We start from the raw sequence: 21,752 nt of genomic DNA, 5'->3' as shown, positions 1-21,752 counted from the left end.
ACAAATAACCCAATCAACAAATGGGCCAAGGACCTGAACAGACACTTCTCAGAGGAGGACATACAATCAATCAACAAGTACATGAAAAAATGTTCACCATCTCTAGCAGTCAAAGAAATGCAAATCAAAACCACCCTAAGATACCACCTCACCCCAGTAAGATTGGCAGCCATGATGAAGTCAAACAACAACAAGTGCTGGTGAGGATGTGAGGAAAAGGGTACTCTTGTACACTGTTGGTGGGACTGCAAACGGGTGCAGCCAATTTGGAAAGCAGTTTGGAGATTCCTGGGAAAGCTGGGAATGGAACCACCATTTGACCCAGCTATTGCCCTTCTCGGACTATTCCCTGAAGACCTTAAAAGAGCACACTACAGGGATACTGCCACGTCAATGTTCATAGCAGCACAATTCACAATTGCTAGACTGTGGAATCAACCCAGATGCCCTTCAATAGATGAATGGATTAAAAAAATGTGGCATTTATACACCATGGAGTATTACGCAGCACTAAAAAATGACAAAATCACGGAATTTGCAGGAAAATGGATGGCACTAGAGCAGATTATGCTCAATGAAGCTAGCCGATCCCTAAAAAACAAATACCAAATGTCTTCTTTGATATAATGAGAGCAACTAAGAACAGAACAGAGAGGAAGAGCAGGAAGAAAAGATTAACATTAAACAGAGACATGAGGTGGGAGGGAAAGGGAGAAAAAAAGGGAAATTGCATGGAATGGAGGGATACCCTCATTGTTATACAAAATTACATATAAGAGGTTGTGAGGGGAATGGGATAACAAACATGGAGGGAAATGAATTACAGTAGATGGGGTAGAGAGAGAAGATGGGAGGGGAGGGGAGGGGGGATAGTAGAGGATAGGAAAGGTAGCAGAATACAATAGCCACTAATATGGCAGTATGTAAAAATGTAAATGTGAATGTGTAACCGATGTGATTCTGCAACCTGTATTTGGGGTAAAAATGGGAGTTCATAACCCACTTGATTCTAATGTATGAAATATGAGATGTCAAGAGCTTTGTAATGTTGTGAACAACCAATAAAAAAAAAAGGGTTGGGGATGTAGCTCAGTGGTTAAGGAGCCCTGAATTCAATCCCCAGTACAAAAAAAGAAAAAAGAAAAAAAAAAGAAAAGAAAAGAGAAAGGAAATAAAGTGTTTTTTTGTTGTTAAAAATAAATAAATAAAATAAAAAAATAAAAATATTATTCCCAGGACAGTAGAACAGAGGGAGGGGAACAGGGGAAAGAGGATTGGGAAGAAAAAGTAGAAATACTTGGTCTATTACTGAGACCTCTTATAATTCAAGTAAATTATATTCCATGCTTTTATAATCATGTCAAATGAATCCTAATGTGTAACTAAGAAAAAAATAACATTTGCATATATAATAATATGATATAATAATTGTATAATCCCCAATTACTCTATTTTCTCGATCGTGTTTTGCATCTGTTGATGAAATCCTTTCAGGAACAGTGGTGTGAAGAAAGCTTTTGTGTGACTCTAAAAATAAAAAGAAGTGATTTTATTTTAGAATCTGTGATTTTACATTATTTATTCCTAAGTCTATTTCTGCATTTCTTTCTTTACATTAAATAATCTACACATCTCTTCCTTTCTACCATTTTTTCAAGTCATTTTTATCTCCAAATTTCTAAACCCTTTCTTGTCAATATCTCAAGTTTTATTCTCTCTCTCTCTCTCTCTCTCTCTCTCTCTCTCTCTCTCTCTCTCTCACACACACACACACACACACACACGCACACACAATTCAGCAGTTTGACAGCTAGCTAAAGTACTTAGTACCAAATTAGTGTTGTGACAGGCGCAGAAATGAGAAAAAAAACTGGTTAAGAAAGGGAGGTCATTTGCAGGAAAGCATGTAGATTATCAGATATAGGAATAATCTGCAAATTCCAAATTAGAAAATCATTGAGTTTCTTCATGGTGATTAGCAGAATTTTGTATGGGAAGGTGGGTGAGGGAGACACAGTTTTGTCCATTTTGCACATAAGAATGCTGTCCCAGAGAAGTGAAAATATTCTCCACCAGAGGCAGCCTTTCTGGTTTCACTTTTTGGTAGAAGCAAGAGGCAAGGAGAAATCGCATGGGAGATCATGGAGCAATAAGATCTGGCCTGGATCTGGGATGGGAATGGAGAGCCCCCTGCTAAATGAATACAGTCCACACTCAGGCTGGGAGAGGGGGACAAGTTGAAAGGTTAATAAAATAGGTACTTGTCACTCCGTTTCTCTATATGCTTAACAAAACACTGTTAAAATCTTAAGAACTGTTTACTAATCTTGTTCTCAGAATGTGCTGTCCCTAACTGTGGACTGTCTGCTAATCTTCTTCCCAGAATGAGCTGTCCCCAACTGCCAAACTACAAAATGTAACTTCTCTCACTGCCCTCTCCAGGGAAAGTATATAAGCTCTGCTCAAGCTGTTCTCAGGGCTCTATCTCTATTTGCTATAGAGGGAGCCCTAGCATGCTGGTCTCAAAATAAACCCACCCTTCTGCTTTTGCATAAGACAGTCTCTTGCAGTCTCTTACTCCGACGTTTCACCGGACCCTTACATTTGGTGCATTGGCCGGGAACTGCGCATCGCCGGACAGGGAGACCTCAACAAGACTCCTTTATGGGGGTAAGTAAGGCGCCTTATCTTCTTCTTCTTCTCCTCCTCCTTCTTCTCCTTCTTGTTTTTCCTTTGCGATCTTTCAGAGCCTTCTGGTTTGGGGCTGGAGAGCGTAAGCTCTCAGAGCCTTCTGGTTTTGGGCTGGAGAGCATGAATTCTCACAGCCTTCTGGTTTTGGGCTGGAGAGTGGAAGCTCTTAGAGCCTTCTGGTTTGGGGCTGGAGAGCATGAGCTCTCAGAGCCTTCTGGTTTTTCTGGTTTTCTGGTTTTGGATTGGTAGAGTGTGGTTGTCAGCGGAGAGTGTAAGCTCCCCCTGGCGGTGGTGGATAGATGTGTCCCTGAAGCCACAGACCACGTCTCCTCAAGGGACGCTTTGGGAGACTCTGGGGGGGGACGAAGGTGCCCCCATCTGGGAGGGACAAGGTGCCCTCATCTGTATTCTGCTGCCAACCCGTCTGGTCTTGCCGGCAACTATTCTTTCTCTCCGGTTGAATTCACTGTCTGTTTTTAATCTTTGCCTCTGAACTTGTGTTACACGTTTACTGTTTACTGTGTGTCTGTGTTTGTGTCACATTTGTATTGTCCCTGTCTTTGTTCAAGTAACTTTCATTATGGGACAGAGTCATTCCACACCTCTGTCCCTGACCCTTGATCACTGGGCTGAAGTCCGCATAAGGGCTCAGAATCTTTCTTTTTCAGTAAAACGCCAGACCTGGCAGACTCTCTGTGCCACAGAATGGCCCGCCTTTGGAGTTGGATGGCCTCCAGAAGGATCTTTCTACTCCCCAGTGACTCAAAAAGTCAGAGATATTGTTTTTCAGCCGGGGCCACATAGCCATCCAGATCAACAGCTGTATATCTTAACTTGGCAGGACCTTTGTGAACCTCCTCCTCCACCCTTTGTTCTCCCTGAGTCTCAAGATTTGACTCTGCTGGACTCTCCTCCCTTTCCTTATCCCCTACCTCCGTTCCCCAACACCCAACACCCTCTAAGTGATTCCCCTGCTGCTGACTCACCTTATCCACCATTGAAGGAGGTTAAGCAAGCCCAGCACCCTTCAGATGACTTCCCCGAAGCACACATAGCCCCTCCTCCCCTGGAGGAAGCTGGCCCGGCTAAAGGAACTCGCCGGCAGCGAATGATTAAAAACCCTGAAGCCCCAGTGATACTTCCCCTCTGTCCTCATGGGCCAATGATAGAGGATGACCATGGTGGAGAAATACAAGTCTACCAGTATTGGCTTTTCTCCTCTTCAGATCTATATAACTGGAAAAATAACAATCCCCCTTTTTCCGAGGACCCCACCCGGCTCACAGGTCTGATTGAGTCATTGATGTTTTCACACCAGCCTACTTGGGATGACTGCCAACAACTCTTAGGCACTCTCTTCACGACAGAGGAACGAGAGAGAATCCTCCTGGAAGCAAGAAAAAATATCCTCGGACCAGATGGGCAACCGACACAACTTCCCAACATAATCGAAGCTGACTTCCCCTTGAACTGACCTAACTGGGACCCCAACACCTTTGAAGGTAGGGAGCATCTGTCCACTTACCACCAGGCTCTAATAACGGGTCTCCAAGCAGCCGCTAGAAGGCCAACTAATTTGGCCAAGGTAAGAGAGATTATTCAAGGGCCTAATGAATCACCCTCTATGTTTCTGGAGAGAATTATGGAGGCATATAGGAGATATACTCCTTTTGATCCTCAGGCAGAGGATCAAAAGACATCTGTCACGATGGCCTTTATTGGGCAAGCTGCCCTAGATATTAAAAAAAAAAAGTTACAACGCTTAAATGGATTACAAGATATGACTTTGAGAGATTTAGTCAGAGAAGCTGAGAAGGTATACTATAAGAGAGAAACTGAGGAAGAGAAGGAACAAAGAAGGGAGAAAGAAAAGAAGCAAAGGGAGAAAGAAAGGGAGCAAAGGGAAGATGAATGAAGCAAAAGACAGACTGAGGCATTGACTAAGGTCCTGGTCACAACAACAAATAGGCCAGAAGTTAGGAGACAGGGAGACAGAAAGGGATACCTGGGCCCATGCCAGAAGCCACATCTGGCCTTAGATCAATGTGCCTACTGTAGAGAAAAAGGACACTGGGTCAAAGAGTGCCCTAGAAAGAAACAGCCATGCCAACCAGCCATTCTAACTCTGGAGGATGACTAGGAAAGTCAGGGCTCGGATCTCCTCCCCGAGCTCATGGTAACTTTTGAAGTGGAGGGGACCCCAATAAACTTTGAAGTGGATACAGGGGCAATATACTCAGCCCTTAAGGCCCCATTGGGCCCTCTATCAACTAAAAGGTCTCTAATTCAAGGGGCTAATGGCAGTAAATATCGGGCTTGGACAACTAAGAGGACCATGGACCTGGGAAAAGGAGAAATCCATCACTCCTTCCTAGTGATCCCATAATGCCCAGCCCCATTGATGGGCAGAGATCTGCTCACCAAACTCCGGGCCAGAATAACTTTTAACCCTGAAGGCCCCCAAATGGAATTTCTAAAAACTCCTATAGTCATGGCTTTAACTATATCAGTAGAAGATGAACATCAACTCTTCACACCCCCCAAGACTGATCAAACAGGCAAGCTACCCCAGAAATGGATAACAGATTACCCAGATGCCTGGGCAGAAACTGCTGGGTTAGACCAGGCCGTAAAACAACCTCCAATAATGGTGGAGTTAAAAACCTCAGCTTCCCCAATTAATATTAAACAATATTCTCTGAGCAAAGAAGCTAAAGATGGGATAAGGCCCCATATTCAGAAATATCTGGCCTTAGGGGTCCTAAGGCACTGTCAATCGGCCTGGAACACTCCCCTGCTACCAGTAAAAAAGCCAGGAACCGGGGACTATCAAGACCTAAGAGAGATCAACAAGAGAGTGCAGGACATTCACCCCACAGTACCTAATCCATACAATCTGCTTAGCACCATTAACCTAGAGCGAAAATGGTATACTTTCCTGGACTTAAAAGATGCTTTCTTTTGCTTGCCTCTGCATAAAGATAGTCAATTGCTGTTTGCTTTCGAGTGGGTAGACACAGAAACTGGAACATCTGGTCAACTAACTTGGACCAGACTCCCACAGGGGTTCAAGAACTCCCCCACTCTCTTTGATGAAGCCCTCCACAGAGATCTCAATAACTTCAGAACCATGCACCCTGAAGTCACCCTACTCCAATATGTGGATGACCTGCTACTGGCAGCGGACACCAAGGAAAACTGTGAGTCTGGGACCCAAGCACTACTATCTGAGCTTGCTCAACTCGGGTATAGAGCTTCTGTCAAAAAGGCCCAAATTTGCCAGCAAGAAGTAATCTTCCTGGGCTATTCCCTTAGGGGTGGTAAACGATGGATCACTGAGCCCAGAAAACAAACTGTTGTGCAGATACCACCCCCACCTAATAAGAGGCAACTCAGAGAGTTTCTTGGGACTGCTGGCTTTTGCAGGTTATGGATACCTGGGTTTGCAACCTTAGCTGCACCTTTATACCTGTTGTTAAAGGGAAATGCCCAATTCCAATGGAACCCTGAACACCAACAAGCTTTTGATAACATCAAAGGGCGCTGCTATCTGCTCCGGCCTTAGCACTCCCAGATGTAGAAAAACCCTTTACTCTCTACATTGAGGAAAAGAAAGGAATAGCACAAGGAGTGCTTACTCAAACTTTAGGACCTTGGAAAAGGCCTATAGCCTACTTATCTAAAAAGCTGGACCCAGTGGCTAGTGTATGGCCTCATTGCCTAAAAGCTATAGCAGCGGCGGCCCTACTAATCAAAGATGCTGATAAGTTAACGCTGGGGCAGAAGCTAACTATTATAGCCCTCCATGCCCTAGAGAGCATCATCCGCCAGCCACCAGACAGATGGCTATCAAAGTCTAGAATAACACACTATCAGAGCCTGTTGCTTGACAAGGACAGAATAATGCTGGGACCCCCGGCCCCGCTTAACGTGGCTACACTACTACCTGAACAATCATCAGGACCCATCACTCATGACTGTCAACATATACTGGCAGAAGAAACCAGTATACCACGGGATTTAAAGGATCAGCCACTGCCCCACTCTGAGGTCATATGGTTCACTGATGGCAGCAGCTTTCTCCAGGACGGTAAGTGGTGGGCTGGGGCAGCAATAGTTAGCAGAACTAAAGTCATCTGGTCCTCTAGCCTCCCAGAGGGAACATCGGCTCAAAAGGCAGAGCTTATCACCCTCACGAAGGCATTAGAGCTGGCAGCAGGCAAAAAGGCCACCATATACACAGATAGCCACTATGCCTTCGCTACCGCTCATATACACGGGGCTATCTACCAGCAAAGGGGATTATTAACCTCTGCGGGAAAAGAAATAAAGAACAAGGATGAGATCCTCCTCCTCCTCTCAGCAATACAAAGCCCTAAAGAACTAGCTATAGTGCACTGTCCAGGACACCAGAAAGGAAACGATCCTGTAGCGGTTGGAAACAGGAGGGCAGATAAAGAGGCTAAATTGGCAGCTCTAAACAGAGTAACCATATTAACACTTTCCATACGGGGGAAATATGAGTCAGGAGATTTAACTACATCGGAGCACCCCGACAACTTAACATCTGAGAACACTGACACTGAACTCCTTGACAACACTGAACCCAACTTGCAATTTCAGAAAGCCCTACACTTCGCTAAGAATGTACATCAACTCACTCACCTTGGTTCAAAGAAACTGCAAGCATTCCTAAAAGATCAAGAACAGAGTTTTCCACTAACCGGCTCACAGCGAAAAAAATTAGCTGAACGAGTAACAAAAGCCTGTCAGGTCTGTCAATTGGTTAATGCTTACCCCTCCAAGCTTCCTATAGGAAGGCACCTTCAAGGAACCAGACCAGGACAATTCTGGGAAGTGGACTTTACTGAAATTAAGCCAGCAAGATATGGACTTAAATATCTCCTAATCTTTGTAGATACATTTTCAGGATGGATTGAAGCCTTCCCCGCAAAAAAAGAAACGGCGCAAATGGTGGTCAAGAAGATCCTGGAAGATATTTTTCCAAGATACGGGCTGCCTAAGGTAATAGGGTCCGATAATAGACCAGCGTTCATGGCCCAGGTAAGTCAGGGGTTAGCCAGGACCCTGGGGATTAATTGGAAGTTACATTGCGCTTATAGACCCCAGAGCTCAGGACAGGTAGAAAAAATGAATAGAACCATTAAAGAGACCTTGACAAAATTAAGCTTAGAGACCGGCATAAAAGATTGGACTATGCTCCTGCCTTATGCACTGTTTCCTGCAAGAAATACTCCCTCTGTTTCTTTGTGTAACCTTACCCCCTATGAAATTCTCTATGGTGCCCCTCCTCCAGTAAGGGACCTGACCCCAACTCTAAGACCTAACGATTCCTTTCACACCCCCTTGCTTGACAGACTAAAAGCTCTTGAAAGAACCCAGCAATACCTATGGAAACAGCTGACCACTGCCTACCAACCTGGGGACGAAGGGACTCCACACCGATATCAAGTAGGAGACTTTGTCTATGTAAGACGAGATCAGGTGTCATCCCTAGAACCTAGCTGGAAAGGACCATACCAGGTGCTACTTATAACACCTACAGCAGTAAAGGTAGATGGAATCACTTCCTGGATCCATGCCTCTCATCTCAAGCCTGCTCCCTGTCCAGACTCTGGCTGGAAACTGGAAAAGACTGATAACCCTCTCAAATTGCGTATTCGCCGTGTGGATAAGGCTATGGATCCTCCCCTTGACCATCAGTAGTCCTAATCTTCATCAGCCCATTCAGCAGCGATGGCTGAGCATAAATCCTACTGGACAGGAAGTATGGTCTGTCTCGCACACAGCCCCCTTAGGGACCTGATGGCCATCTCTCCACCTGGATATTTGTCAGCTGGCTATAGGTCTTTCCTATTGGGATATCCCTGATGAAAAAGATCCCACTAAAATTCCATTAAATCCCCTCTGTATCATAGATAATGGAAACAAACATTATGGATGTAGGGACATACAAGCTAGATGTAGGTTGGCTAGCCTGCATTATTATGTTTGCCCGGCAGACTATAGAAGCCGCAAACAGTCACGGCTGTGTGGAGGAAAAGCCAACTTCTTCTGTAAGTCATGGGGATGTGAGCATACAGGGGCTGTCTGGTGGAACCCAGACTCCCCTGACAGTCTGATTCGGATAGGAAGAAATAATACTAAATTAAATCCCAAACAATGTCTCCCATTTAAACGGAGCCCCCAAGTGGAAACTTCTGGACTAGTTGACCCTACTCCATGTAACACAAATAGCCTATGCAACCCCCTAAATATAACCTTCACCTCCAAAGGAAGAAACCAAAATGTCTGGGCATGGCTTTCAGGAAAAACCTATGGAATGCGATTTTACACCACAGGATATGATTTTGGCCTTTGGTACACTCTCAGGTTGGAGAGAAAAGAAATTCCCTTGGCCATAGGACCCAATCCCATCAAGCCAGAAATTGGGCCTCATAGACCACCCAAGCCTAAACCTACTAGGGACCTTTCACTTTCCCATACTCCTCAAGTTTCACCTTCATTTACTTCCCCAATTCAGAGTGAAGTCAATCCCTTCCCCTGGAGGCTAATTGAAGGAGCCTTTGCTGTGCTGAATTTCACACAACCAGATCTCACTCAGTCTTGTTGGCTCTGTCTCTCCTCTGCTCCTCCTTATTATGAAGGGATAACAATTGATGGGATTTATGCAGTAAAAGCACAGAATTCCTCCTGTAACTGAGGTGAAAATCCTAAGTTAACCCTCCCAGAAGTAACCGGGGCAGGTTTATATATAGGGTCTCCACCTAAAAGTAAACAACACTTATGTATCCAGACAAACAATATTGGCATCACACAGGGTTTCCTTACTCCTGATAATGGAACTTTGTGGGCATGTGACACAGGGTTGACTCCTTGCATTTCAGCCCAGATATTTAACAACTCTGTAAATTATTGTGTAATGGTACAGATGTTTCCCAGAGTGCTCTATCATGACTCAAATTCATTTGAAGATCAAATAGAGGAACATACAACCCGGTTTCGCCAAGAACCTGTATCCCTCACTTTAGCCATCTTATTAGGAATGGTAATTGCTGCAGGGGTGGGCACAGGGACTACTGCCCTGGTCCATGGGACACAACAAATGACTCAATTAGAAACAGCAATGGACCAAAACTTAAAGATATTAGAAACCTCCATCACAGCTTTACAGGAATCTTTAACCTCTCTCTCTGAAGTTGTTTTACAGAACAGGCAAGGGTTGGACCTCCTCTTCTTGAGAGAAGAGGGCCTTTGTGCTGCATTAAGGGAAGAATGTTGTTTTTATGCCGACCATACTGGAGTTGTAAAAGAATCAATGAGTAAACTAAGACGATGCCTTGAAGAGCATCAAAGAGAGAGAGAGACCCAAAAAGGGTAATATGAGTCTTGGTTCACACAGTCCCCCTGGTTAACTATGCTTTTATCAGCCTTGGCCAGTCCTCTAATAATTCTTATATTGTTGCTAACATTAGGACCCTGTTTGCTCAACCATGTAGTTTCCTTTCTCCAGGCCCAAATTGGACAAATCAAATTTATGGTAATCAGACAACAATATACCCCACTAGCAGAAACGGAATGTGACACCCCCAATGATCACTTTTATGATTAAAAGTAGCCAGAAGAAGAAGTGGAAAATGAAAGGTTAATAAAATAGGTACTTGTCACTCCGTTTCTCTATATGCTTAACAAAACACTGTTAAAATCTTAAGAACTGTTTACTGATCTTGTTCTCAGAATGTGCTGTCCCTAACTGTGGACTGTCTGCTAATCTTCTTCCCAGAATGAGCTGTCCCCAACTGCCAAACTACAAAATGTAACTTCTCTCACTGCCCTCTCCAGGGAAAGTGTATAAGCTCTGCTCAAGCTGTTCTCAGGGCTCTATCTCTATTTGCTATAGAGGGAGCCCTAGCATGCTGGTCTCCAAATAAACCCACCCTTCTGCTTTTGCATAAGACAGTCTCTTGCAGCCTCTTACTCTGAAGTTTCACCGGACCCTTACAAAGTGTGTGCACTCACTGCGGCCTGCGTGCAGCCCACCAAGTCCTGTGAGAAGCACCACAAGACTTAACATGGCTCCCTTGTCATGGAGCCTGTCTGTGTAACAGCAGTTGAGACGTTGAAGCAAGTGCAGGAGCAGCTCGCCCCAGGCAGCAGCACTAGATGCCCTGCAAGAAGGGGATCCAAGAACACAGAGAAGGAAACCTCTGCCTGAGGCTGGGAGCTCTGCTAGTGGGCGCCTGAGACCTCTGAGAAGGCTTTCAGAGTTTAAGCAATGTTAAAGCTAAATGTTCAAGACAAGTCAGGAAGCCACTAAATTTTTCAGGTTAAGACAGTACCTGATGAGGATTTTGTTTAGATCTTTTGGTAAAACCATCGCTTTTCAATTTATTTCCAGTTGTAGTGAGGATAATCAAATATGCAAGTGATTAAGTTATGATAGCACCTAGGTAGCCTCCCATTAAGTTCCTATATATCCAAACCATTGTGCTAGAACCAGGCAAAATGTATGTTTGAAAACAAACACAATGTTGCACAGGCTGTGACTGGTTGAATTTCACAACTAGATACACCATTACAGTAGCTATTGAAGGCAAGACACTTCATAAAATAATCCCTGATCAAATAAGAAATTTACAGAAATATCTTCTGCAATATCCCAAGTTACTATTGCTACACTCAGTGATCCCTCAGCCCCCATGTTGTGGAGGGGGCAAAATTGCAACCTATGCAGTCCAGGGGGAAAATAAAGAATGTCCATACCTTCTGCCCCTTTCAATGCTTTATTCACTCAAATTAATCAATTTCACTTTATAAATTCTTAAGAAAACATAGGATCTTTAATGCTAGGCACTGCAATAGACATAATCACAGCAAATTGTTTTCACAGCAAACAATTCTAGATTAATTCTAAGCACTACAAAACACACTTAATCTCCACTGCTGTCATGTATTTAAAAATAATAATATAAAATTAATAAAAGATGTAAAAAACACACATACACTCAATCATGACAGGCTAATGACAGACATTCCCTGTGCGTACTAAGTTCACAAGTCTTAAGTCTTAGGCTTTGAGTCCAGCAGATGCACACTCACTTAGACTGTGGTGACCAGGTCTGGAATCAAGGCAGGCCTTTCCTGGCATGAAGTGGAAGACTAGTTGAGGAGAGGGTCCAGGGAGAAGTGTTGTGGCTCTCATCAAGGTCCAGCAGAGGAGGTAGAGTTTGAGAGTGGTAAGGATCTCACAGAGGACCAGGAAACAATGACAAGTGACGGGATGTCAGGTCCTCATCAGGCTCTCCAGCTCCAGTGCATCAGAGGGCAGCCTTGTTTCGGCTTGCTAAATCCACTATTCATTAGCTCTATGATTTACACTAAGTTTGGGGGCTTTTTACCCCCCTTTCAATTCTTACCAGCTACCACTGGATTTCTCCATGACATAATTTACCCTGGGATCAGATATATCTAGTCTGGTGGTCTCCACCCTGATCTTCTCCTTTCCCTCTTATCAGGTGAGGATACCCTGCCAGGGGCTACACTCTGTTATCAGGGTGAAGGGAAATAAGTAACTTGTTTGAGGCCAAACTGGAGCACTCTATGGGTGTGCCTGGTAAAACTACCTGTTTCAAAATGGAGTTTTTTAAATGGAATTGTTTAGGCTCAGGCCTAAGGCCATCTTCACACCCCAGTTTTTATTTAATTGGCCCTTTTGAAGTTCTGCCTGTATTAGAGGCAGAAGCCTTTTGATTTCCTGGAGACCCTAAACTTTGTTACTTTGCAAGCCCTAGTTCACATCATAATAAGTACTACAGCTATACCCTTGCATTGCCTATATTTTGGTGTAAAAAAAAAAAAAGGAAAAAGAAAAAGGCAGAAAGCATGTTTATAAATTGAATTTGAAATTACTTGGTCATTTTGCAAATCTAAGGGAGGTTATTAGCAGAAAAGCAGAAGCAAATCAATTTTTAAAAAAGCCAGTAACCAGGAAATAAAGACCTAATAGATGGAATAAATTGGATGGGCATAACTGCTTACTGAATTAGCACACTGAAAAACATAGAAAGGAACAGGGAAAGACAAAAAATAGAAACACAAAAATAAAATTAAGAGATAAGGAGAATTGAAATATAATTATCAATATCTAGATAATAGCATTTTCAAAAAGGGAAAAAATCAAAATAGAAGAAACTATTTAAAGAGATAATAGGGAAAGTTTTGTAGCTTTAAAATATAAAACAAAGAGAGTGAAAAGACTCAGAGATTATGAAGTGGGAATTGTTGAAAAAAATTAAATGAAAACTAAATAGGCATGAAATTTTAAGTGACTAAAAGAAAAGTTCTAAAATCTGCCAGAGAAAGAGAGCAGTTCACAGGCAGTCAGTATAGATAGGTAAATCGAGTCAGGTTGGATCAAGGAGGCCAATTTTGAACCCTGGAAGTTGTGGACTTTCCTTTGTCCACCCTTACCAAGAACCTGCCCCTGTTCCTGCTCTAACCTGTTGCTAGGGTAACCTGTCCCAGGAATTGCCCCTCCCTACAGGAGTTGTAAAAGTTGTTCATTACTGTCTCCTGGGCTGCTTCCTGCCTGGATCACTCCACCTTGGCCCCTCCAGCCCATCTGCTTCTCACCTATTGGCCATCCCACCTGGGCCATGCAGGAAGGAGAGAGATAAGGGGGAAGAAGGCAGAAAAACAAAACAAAACAAAAGGCTAGGATGTATAAAAGAAGTAGGACACTCTCACTTCTTGGCATACCAGGATACCAGCTATGGCCCCTTCTCCCTCCCGGGGAGAAGTCTGTATTACTATGTACCCTGCCTTCTATACTTGCCTCAGCATGCTTCTCTAATGTTCAGACTTCAACATGTGGGGAAACAGGACTCCTCATGGATAACTGGTGATATCAGAATAAAGTCCCTGGGAGCAAATGGGAAAGCTATCTATGCCTAAGGAGAGGAATTTGGTTCCAAAGCTCCAAACAATGACATGGCTGAAGCTTGTGTGTGTGACCTGCTCTCACACATGCACAACGAGGCACACTGCAATATCTTTTCCTATCATGAAATTTTGGTGGAGTTATGTTTTTGTGGTGTTGATACTGCCACTTACCAATGACGAGTTCTGCTCCCTCAAATGTTAAAGTCTGAACATTAGAGAAGCACGTCGAGGCAAGCATATAAAGCAGGGTTTATTTAAAATGGAGTAACATAGACTTCTCCCGGGAGGGAGAAAGGGGCCATCGCTGGTATCCTGGTATCCCCAGAAGTGAGGTGTTCTGCCCTTTCTATTTGTCCTAGGCTCCTTTGTTCTCCTGCTTTTCCCCCCTTGTTTTCCCCTTCCCGCATATGTGACTAGGCCCAGGAATGCCCAGGTATGCTCAGTGGGATGGCCAAGATGAGAAGCAGGTGGGCTGAAGAGGGATCATGATGCAGCCCAGGACCCATTAACTAACAACTTCATAGCTCCCTTTAGGGAGAGGCAATTCCTGGGACAGGTTCCCTTAGCAATAGTTGGAGCAGAGGCAGGTTCTTGATAAAGGTGGAGGAGGGCTCTGAAGGAATTAACATTTCAATCCCTTGGGGGACAGTCTCCAACTTCCCAGAAATCACTCTAAATTGACCTCCTTGATCTGACCTGACTCGATTTACCTATCTACACTGACTGCCTAATTCTGTTTTCAGTACTATTAAAATCTTGGTCCTTTCTCCCCGATGCCAATTCAATAACAAGGACATGGTTTGGAGAAAATGGAAAAAGGAGGTTTATTGCTTTGCTAGCTAGGAGAAGCACAGGGAACTCCTGTCCCAGAAGCTGTAATTCTCCCATAAGAGAGAACAGAGGTTTTTAAAGAAGCCATTCAAAGGCTTTATTCTAGGTGTCCATGTAAGGGGATTGTGATTCACTTGTTCATTTGGGGGAGGGAAAAAAGGGAAAAAAAATCCACTTTAAGATAAGCCTCTGGGGCACTGCAGCAAGGGCCATATTCAAAGCATGAAGTGGGCCACTGTTACACTGGGAGGGGCTGGGTTGCTGGGAATCCAGCCCAGGCCCTCGCACATGCTAAGCACATGCTCTACCACCAAGCCATACCCCCACCCATGAAAACCTGCTTCACAGAAGCATTTAGAGCCGTGACAGTAGGAGAATAAATGCCAGGGCTGCTCTATTGGAAAGTTAGTAATGGGGTTGTTTTTAGGGACAACAGGTACCAGAAGGCAAACATGAGTTAACAAGTTTTTAGCTGATTCATTTTACTTTGGAGAGTGACCCCTGATCAGTGACTTTCAAGAAGGAACAATAGGAATATGGCTGTTGGTTGCTGTTTCTGTGGCCTTGAAGGCCTTTGAAGGTGACACCTGTAGCAGCTTATTGTCTGAAGGTGACTCACAAACCTGCTCTGAGTTCAGCTTTTGTTCAGGAAGGAGAAGCCCATCTGAGATACCAGACTAGTTCCCTGCAGTCACAAGGCCTGGCAGCCTGGATCTGCCCAGCCCAGCATCTCTGTCAGAGTTTGGGATGATGTTCCCAGTGCTGGGTCCTCAAAGTAAATGCAGCCAGGCCTCTTTCCCCAAATGTGAGGGAGAAAGAGGGGACAGGAAAGAAGGGGCAGAGAATAGAAGCGGTGAGAAAGCCAACAATCAAGGTCTCAGTAACGACAGTGGCAGTAGTAGCAGGGCCAAGAACCAAAGCAACACCTCCCCGAAGGCCACGTCTTGGAGACCCAGATGAAGCAGCTCTCTCCCCAGTGTTCCAAGGGAAGAGATGGATTATTGCTGGCCTAAACATGGTGCAGACTGGCTGACACATTTGGGGCTATGGCCCATGTGCAAATCTATACTTATACATTAAATTGGGGAATGCTGTGCCAGTAATCATTTCAGATATGCCAAATATTAAGCATGTACTCACAACTGCACTAAGGCAGTTTCAGTGACCCTGACAGCTGAAGAATTTCCCTGGGGTAAGACTCTGGGGCTGGTTTTATAGAGCAGGGTTGTTGCAGGTGGACTTTGACCAGGGTCACTGCCTTTGCAGAGCAGTCCCATAACAGCACCAAGGGAGCAATAATTGGTTCCTGTGAAAGAATCCAGCCAGGAAGAGGACTGCAAGCTGAGCAGAACTGGGGGCCTGAGCTTGCGACTCTTTCCCTTCTGACTCTCAGCTTGTTTGGGGAAACAGAGTTTCTCTCCCATTAAATTCCAGAGCATCTATCTTTTTTTTTTTTTTAACCTGCACACACAACAAAACCTCAAACAGTCAGAGCACACCTTTTTGACCTAGTGAAGCCTTAAAATGAAATGCAAGAACACAATTCATTTCCATTACCTGTGGTGTTCAGAGGTGACTTTTGAGAACCATGTATGCCAGGACATTCATCAAAACCATTTTCAAGGAAAGCTTCATAAACTGCACTGTTTGGGGTTGGGGGGATTAGTGTCAATGTGGGGGAGGGGGGATGAAGTCATAGAAGGGGATTTGTGGCATTGGGGAGAAGGTTCTATGGCACAAACTTATCCTGCTAGCCTACGGGATTTATTCTGAGAAGTGCAGGTGAAGAATGATGGCCACTGTTATATCTAGATTGGCAAGGTGTTAATTACTCTGTAGGTTTTAACTTTAAATTATTTAAGGTTATGCTGCACTAGTATTCCTTAGAGGAAATTGTCCTTAAAGCTAGGAAAGGGAATAGGCATGTTTTTCCTAAGGCTGTTAAATAGAAGCAATTGAGTCTCTTGTACTAAGAGGATGAGGTTTTGTTCCTAAATATTTTTTTTAGTTTTTGATGGACTTTTATTTATTTGTCACGTGGTGCTGAGAATTGAACTCAGTGCCTCACGAATGCCTCACGCAAGCAGGTTACCACTGAGCCACAACCACAGCCCCTAAGAGTATAACTTTTAAGACTGCTTTTCTTTGTTTGCATGATTATTCATGATTATTGCACTGTATATTATTTTTCCTATTTCAAGGAAATTTAGCATTTGTAAAAGAAACCAACTTCCCATTTAAAGTTGTCTGTTAACTATGAAAGCTGTATACTTGAGTCATTTGTATATCTCTTCATACTGTAGTGGTCTTTCCTTTGTTATTGACTGATACAGTATCCTGATTACAAGGTTATTTTGTACTTGTCTTAATACCTTAGTATAATAACAACTGCTTAAAAATAAAATAAAAGTACCATGTGATATACATGTATCTTGTACAATGATGATTACTGTAAATAAGCTAATTAACATATCCACCCACTCATATATGTGTGTGTGTGTCTGTGTGTGTTTGTGTTTAAGCTAATTAACATATCCACCCACTCATATGTGTGTGTGTGTCTGTGTGTGTTTGTGTTTGTGTGTGTGTAGTGAGAACACTTTCAAGCAGAACAATTAAAAACATTTTTTTACTTGTAGTTGGATACAATACCATTCTTTTATTTATTTTTGTGTGGTGCTAAGGATTGAACCCAAGACCGCAAATGTGCCAAGCAAGTGCTCTGCAACTGAGCCATAACCCCAGCTCACAGAGCAGCAAATTTAAGCATACAACAGAGTGTTATTCACTGTGGGGACCCAGTTGTAGGACAGATGTCCAGAATTGGCTCATGCTGCATCACTGAGGTTTTGTACTCTTTGGGTAGCAGCTCCTGTTTTCCTAAACCCCGAGCTCCTGGGAACCACCATCCTGCTCTCTGCTTTTACAGAGCAACTGGTTTTGATTCCACACTTCATTGAGGTCATAGAGCACGACCTCCTACATTTGCTGTTTTCACTTAGAATAATGTCTCCTAAAGCTCATTAGGGTTTCAAATAACAAGATTTCCTGCATTTTGAAGGCAGAATATTGTTCTGGGTGTCAAATGGTTGATGTGTTTTTGTATGTGAACATAATCTTAAAACACCAGTTAAGAAAATTAACGAGGTTTTTTTCAGAAGTGATTTATGAAACATTATTTTTATTTGTTTTAGTACCAGGAATTGAACCCATGGGGGGTTAACACTGAGCCATATCCCAGCACTTTTTGTCTGTTTGTTTGTTTGTTTGTTTGTTTGTTTTCAAATTTTGAGACAGAGTCTTGCAAAGTTGTTTAGGGCCTTGCTAAATTGCTGAGACTGGATTTGAACTTGCAATTCTCCTGCTTCAACCTCCCAAGCTCTGGAAAGTAGTATAGAAATCCCTCAGAAATCTTGCAGTGAAACAAGCATTTGAACTAGTTATCCCACTCTTTGGCATATACCCAAAGTATGTAAAACTGGCATACCATAGGGATGCACCCACATCAATATTTTTTGCACCTTAATTCACAATAGCTAAGCTCTGGAACCAACCTAGGTGGCATTCAACAGATGAATGGAAAAAAATACACACACATACACATACATACACACAAACATACACACACACAGGAATATTACTCAGCCATAAAGAATGAAATTATGACATTTGCTGGTAAGCAGATGGAACTGGAGACTATCATGCTAAATGAAATAAGCCAATCCCAAAAAACAATGATTGAATGTTCTCTGATATGTGGATGCCAATGCACAATAAAGGGTTGGGGAGGGAAGAATAGACGTTCATTGGATAAGACAAAGGGGAATGAAGGGAAGGGAAAAGGGATGAGAAAAGGAAAGACACTAGAATGAACCAGATGTAACTTTCCTATGTTCACGTATGGATTCATGGCCAGTGTAAATCCTCATCATGTACAGCCAAAATATGGGGAGTTAAACTCCATGTACCTATAATGTGTCAAAATGCATTCCACTGGCATGTATAACTAAAAAGAACATAAAACATTTAAAATTCATCTGCCAGAGGCTTTACTGGGGCCTATTCTGGATCACAATGTGGGCAGTACATGGAACAGCGGTGTCAGAATGGCCCAATGAGCTTAGGAGGAATTGTGTGGTCCATGACAGGAGGGTGGGTCTGTGCACATAGTCAGTTGCCTGCCTGCTGGACCCCATTTTGCACTGCGATGCCAGTCTGCACAAGCTTACTGGGCTCATCTCTCTGAGCTGTCACTTATGGGAGAGTTGTTCCTTAATAAAGAGTGGGGGCATCAGAAGTACTTCCACTGTGGGTGGGGACATATGGAGTAATTGTGTCCTAGAAAACCTCCTTGGTGCCTGGGACTGTTGCAGTGGTCAAGCAGAGTCTTCTGAGCAACCAAGACACCTGCAGGGACCGAATCAGGGGGTGATAGAAGCAGCATTGGGTGGTGGGGTGGGACATGGCTTCCACAGATAATCTTACTTCCAATAGTCCCAAAGGTGTAGACAAGTGTCCCAGCAAGGATGCAGGGTGGTGGCAGCTGCCACATCTAAGCCGTATCAAGGTTCCACGGGATGATAGCAGCTGGCTACCTGGCTGTGTGACAGGGTGTTGGCGACTGTAAGTCCAGCATGTGGACCACTGTACCCGACAGGAGAAGATGGGGAGCATGTTGTGGCAGTGACAAACAGACACCTGTCCCTTTGTTTCCCGCCTTTCCAGAGGGAATGGGGTTTGTGCCCTCTGGTGCAGGTGCTGTGGCCCCACCTCTGATCCTTAGCCTGCCTTCTCCATTTCCTGATCCCAAGGTGGAAGCAACATGGGTCTTTGCAGTGCAGGGTCCAGCAGAGGTCACAGCTGGGTGTGGTCACAGTGATGCAATAGGCAGCAGGGAAAGCAGACTACCTTGCACCATGGGGCACCTAGAAGAGCATGTCCCTACACTGGTCCACAGTGGAAGCAGCCAATGTGAGTGTCAAAGTCAGAATGGTGCCTTTTCCACTGTTTCTTAATTAGAAAACACAAGGATGTTGGACTTGCTTTATGTTTGGATATGGAGTGACCAGGAGAGAAAAGCAAACACAAAACCATCAATTGCAAAATGAAACACACCTATCCCACTCCTCGCGTTATGCCCGAATGGCTTAATGTGACACAGCCACATTAATGTTTATAGCAGCTCAACTCACAATAGCTAAACTATGGAAGAAACCTAGGTGCCCTTTAGCAGATGAAATGGAAAAGAAAATGTGGTATATATACACAATGGAATATTACTCAGTCATACAAAAGAACAAAGTTATGACATTGGCAAAATAAGCTAATCCCAAAGAACCAGAGGCTGAATGTTTTCTCTGATTTGTGGATGCTAATTCGCAAAAACGGGGGAGGATGCCTAAGGAAGAATAGAAGGGCTTTGGATTAGACAAAGGGAGGGGAGGTGGCATGGGAGTAGCAGGGATAGTAGAATGAATCAGACATTATGAGCTTGTGTGCATATATGATTACATGACCAGTGTAATTCTACAACACGTACAGCTGGAAGAATGAGAAGTTATACTCCATTTATGTATGATGTATCAAAATACCATCTACTGTCACATAAAACTAATTAGAACAAATAAGTTAAAAAAAAAAAAAACAGTTTACCTAAGCACTTTCCATTCACCAGGACTCCTATAGATCCATTCTCATTGTGGTCAACCTGGGCTTAATGGAGTCTTCTCATCCCAGGACACATTCCTGCTTGAACCAGAACAACAGCATGTGTTACAATTTAGATATGAGGTATCCCCAGGAGCTCATGGGTGAGACAATTCAAGAAATATTAGAGGTGAAATGATTAGGCTATGAGAACCTTAGCCAATCATTTCCTTAATCACTGATACGGGTTAACTGGACAATGATTGTCGGCAGGTAGGGGTTGGCAAAAAGAAGGAGGTCAATGAGCGCTTGTATGTGGGATGTATATATTGTGCCAGGGGAGCCCACTAGCACTTCCCCACCTTGTGGCAATATCCTGAGCTTCTTCCTTCCACCACACTCTTTTGCCATGATTATTTGCTTCCTGTTGGCCAGAGTCCTGGAGGCAGCTGACTCTGGACTGCTTGTGAAACTGGGAGCCAATTAAACATTGCCTCCTCTAGTTCTTCTTGTTAGGTCTTTTGATCATAGTGGCAAAAAAAGCTGACTAGAATTGAAGTGGTTACCAAGAGATGAGTTCTTTACTGTGACTAATCTGACCATCTGGTTCAGTAATGTCTAGATCCTCTTGGAATTTGGGGTGGAATTTTCAAAATTTTAGAGATGCCATCTGGAAAAGATTTCACTATGGTAAGCAGAGCTTTGGGTGTGATTTTGGTGGAAGCTCAGAAGGCCAGGAGGCTAAAGGACTGTCAGTATTAAAGACGGTGCTCATGACTTTGCTGAGGAGAAAGCTTATTCCATTGGAAGTGGGACTGGAGGGCATTCATGTTACTTTCTAGCAAATTCATTGTCATTTTCCATTTTACACATGTCTTGACACTATCTGTGTGGCTAAATTTAGTTAGAGATGATGTCTTAATTATTCTAGTGGAAAAATTTCAATGCAGCACAAAAATTTCAATTTCATCCAGTGGTATGGATATTGCTAGCAGCATTTATCCAGATGACTGTGAAAATGAGCAGCAGGTAGCAGAGTTTGGCCAGAGAAGTTGCAGTAAAGCTGGCCCCAGTGGTAGCAAACTAGGCCACTTGTAGCAAACCCTTGGAGATAAATCTTGCCATTGGCTCCTTCTTACTCTCTGCTTTGTGGCTGCCATGAGGTGAGCGGCTGCCCTTCAAAATGTCCTTGTGCCCTAATGTTCTGCTCCACCTCTGGCCCAGGGCAATGGAGCTGGCTGTCCATGGACTGACACCTCTGAGACATGAAATGTTCTGCATCACCTTAGCCCCAGAGCAATGCAGTCAGCCAAACATGGACTGAGGTCTCTGGAAAATGCAACTGCTAGGGAACAGGAAGAACACTGCACACCTTCAATATGATGTAGAGAGAAGGATGTGTATGTGCTTTGGTCAGGATGAAAGGCAACTCCTCCCAAACAAAGGACATATTTTACCTGAAGTAACAGCACAGTCAGGCACCATTACTGCTCAAGGATCTTGGGACAGTTCCAGGGACCACTGTAATGGTTTTCTAACTTGATAGTATGGTGGGAACTATGGAGGAAAAATTGACTAGAGCTATCTGGGGGCAACTGATGGTGGTTTGACTCTGGATGGGT

General features: G+C 43.7%; 1 long non-coding RNA gene across 2 annotated transcripts in view; it reads right to left on the bottom strand.

Annotated features, from left to right (window-relative positions):
• The window catches only part of LOC144250156 (uncharacterized), a 71,689-nt gene extending 51,463 nt beyond the window's left edge, over positions 1-20,226 (bottom strand). For both annotated transcript variants that reach the window (XR_013342408.1, XR_013342407.1), the window contains exon 1: positions 20,137-20,226. This is a non-coding gene — a long non-coding RNA (uncharacterized LOC144250156). The remainder of the gene's footprint in view (positions 1-20,136) is intronic.
• Positions 20,227-21,752: the final 1,526 nt, after the last annotated feature.

Source organism: Urocitellus parryii, chromosome 14 (genome assembly GCF_045843805.1).
Source record: "Urocitellus parryii isolate mUroPar1 chromosome 14, mUroPar1.hap1, whole genome shotgun sequence".
Lineage (NCBI taxonomy): Eukaryota > Metazoa > Chordata > Mammalia > Rodentia > Sciuridae > Urocitellus > Urocitellus parryii.
This window is presented reverse-complemented; position numbering and strand designations above follow the sequence as displayed.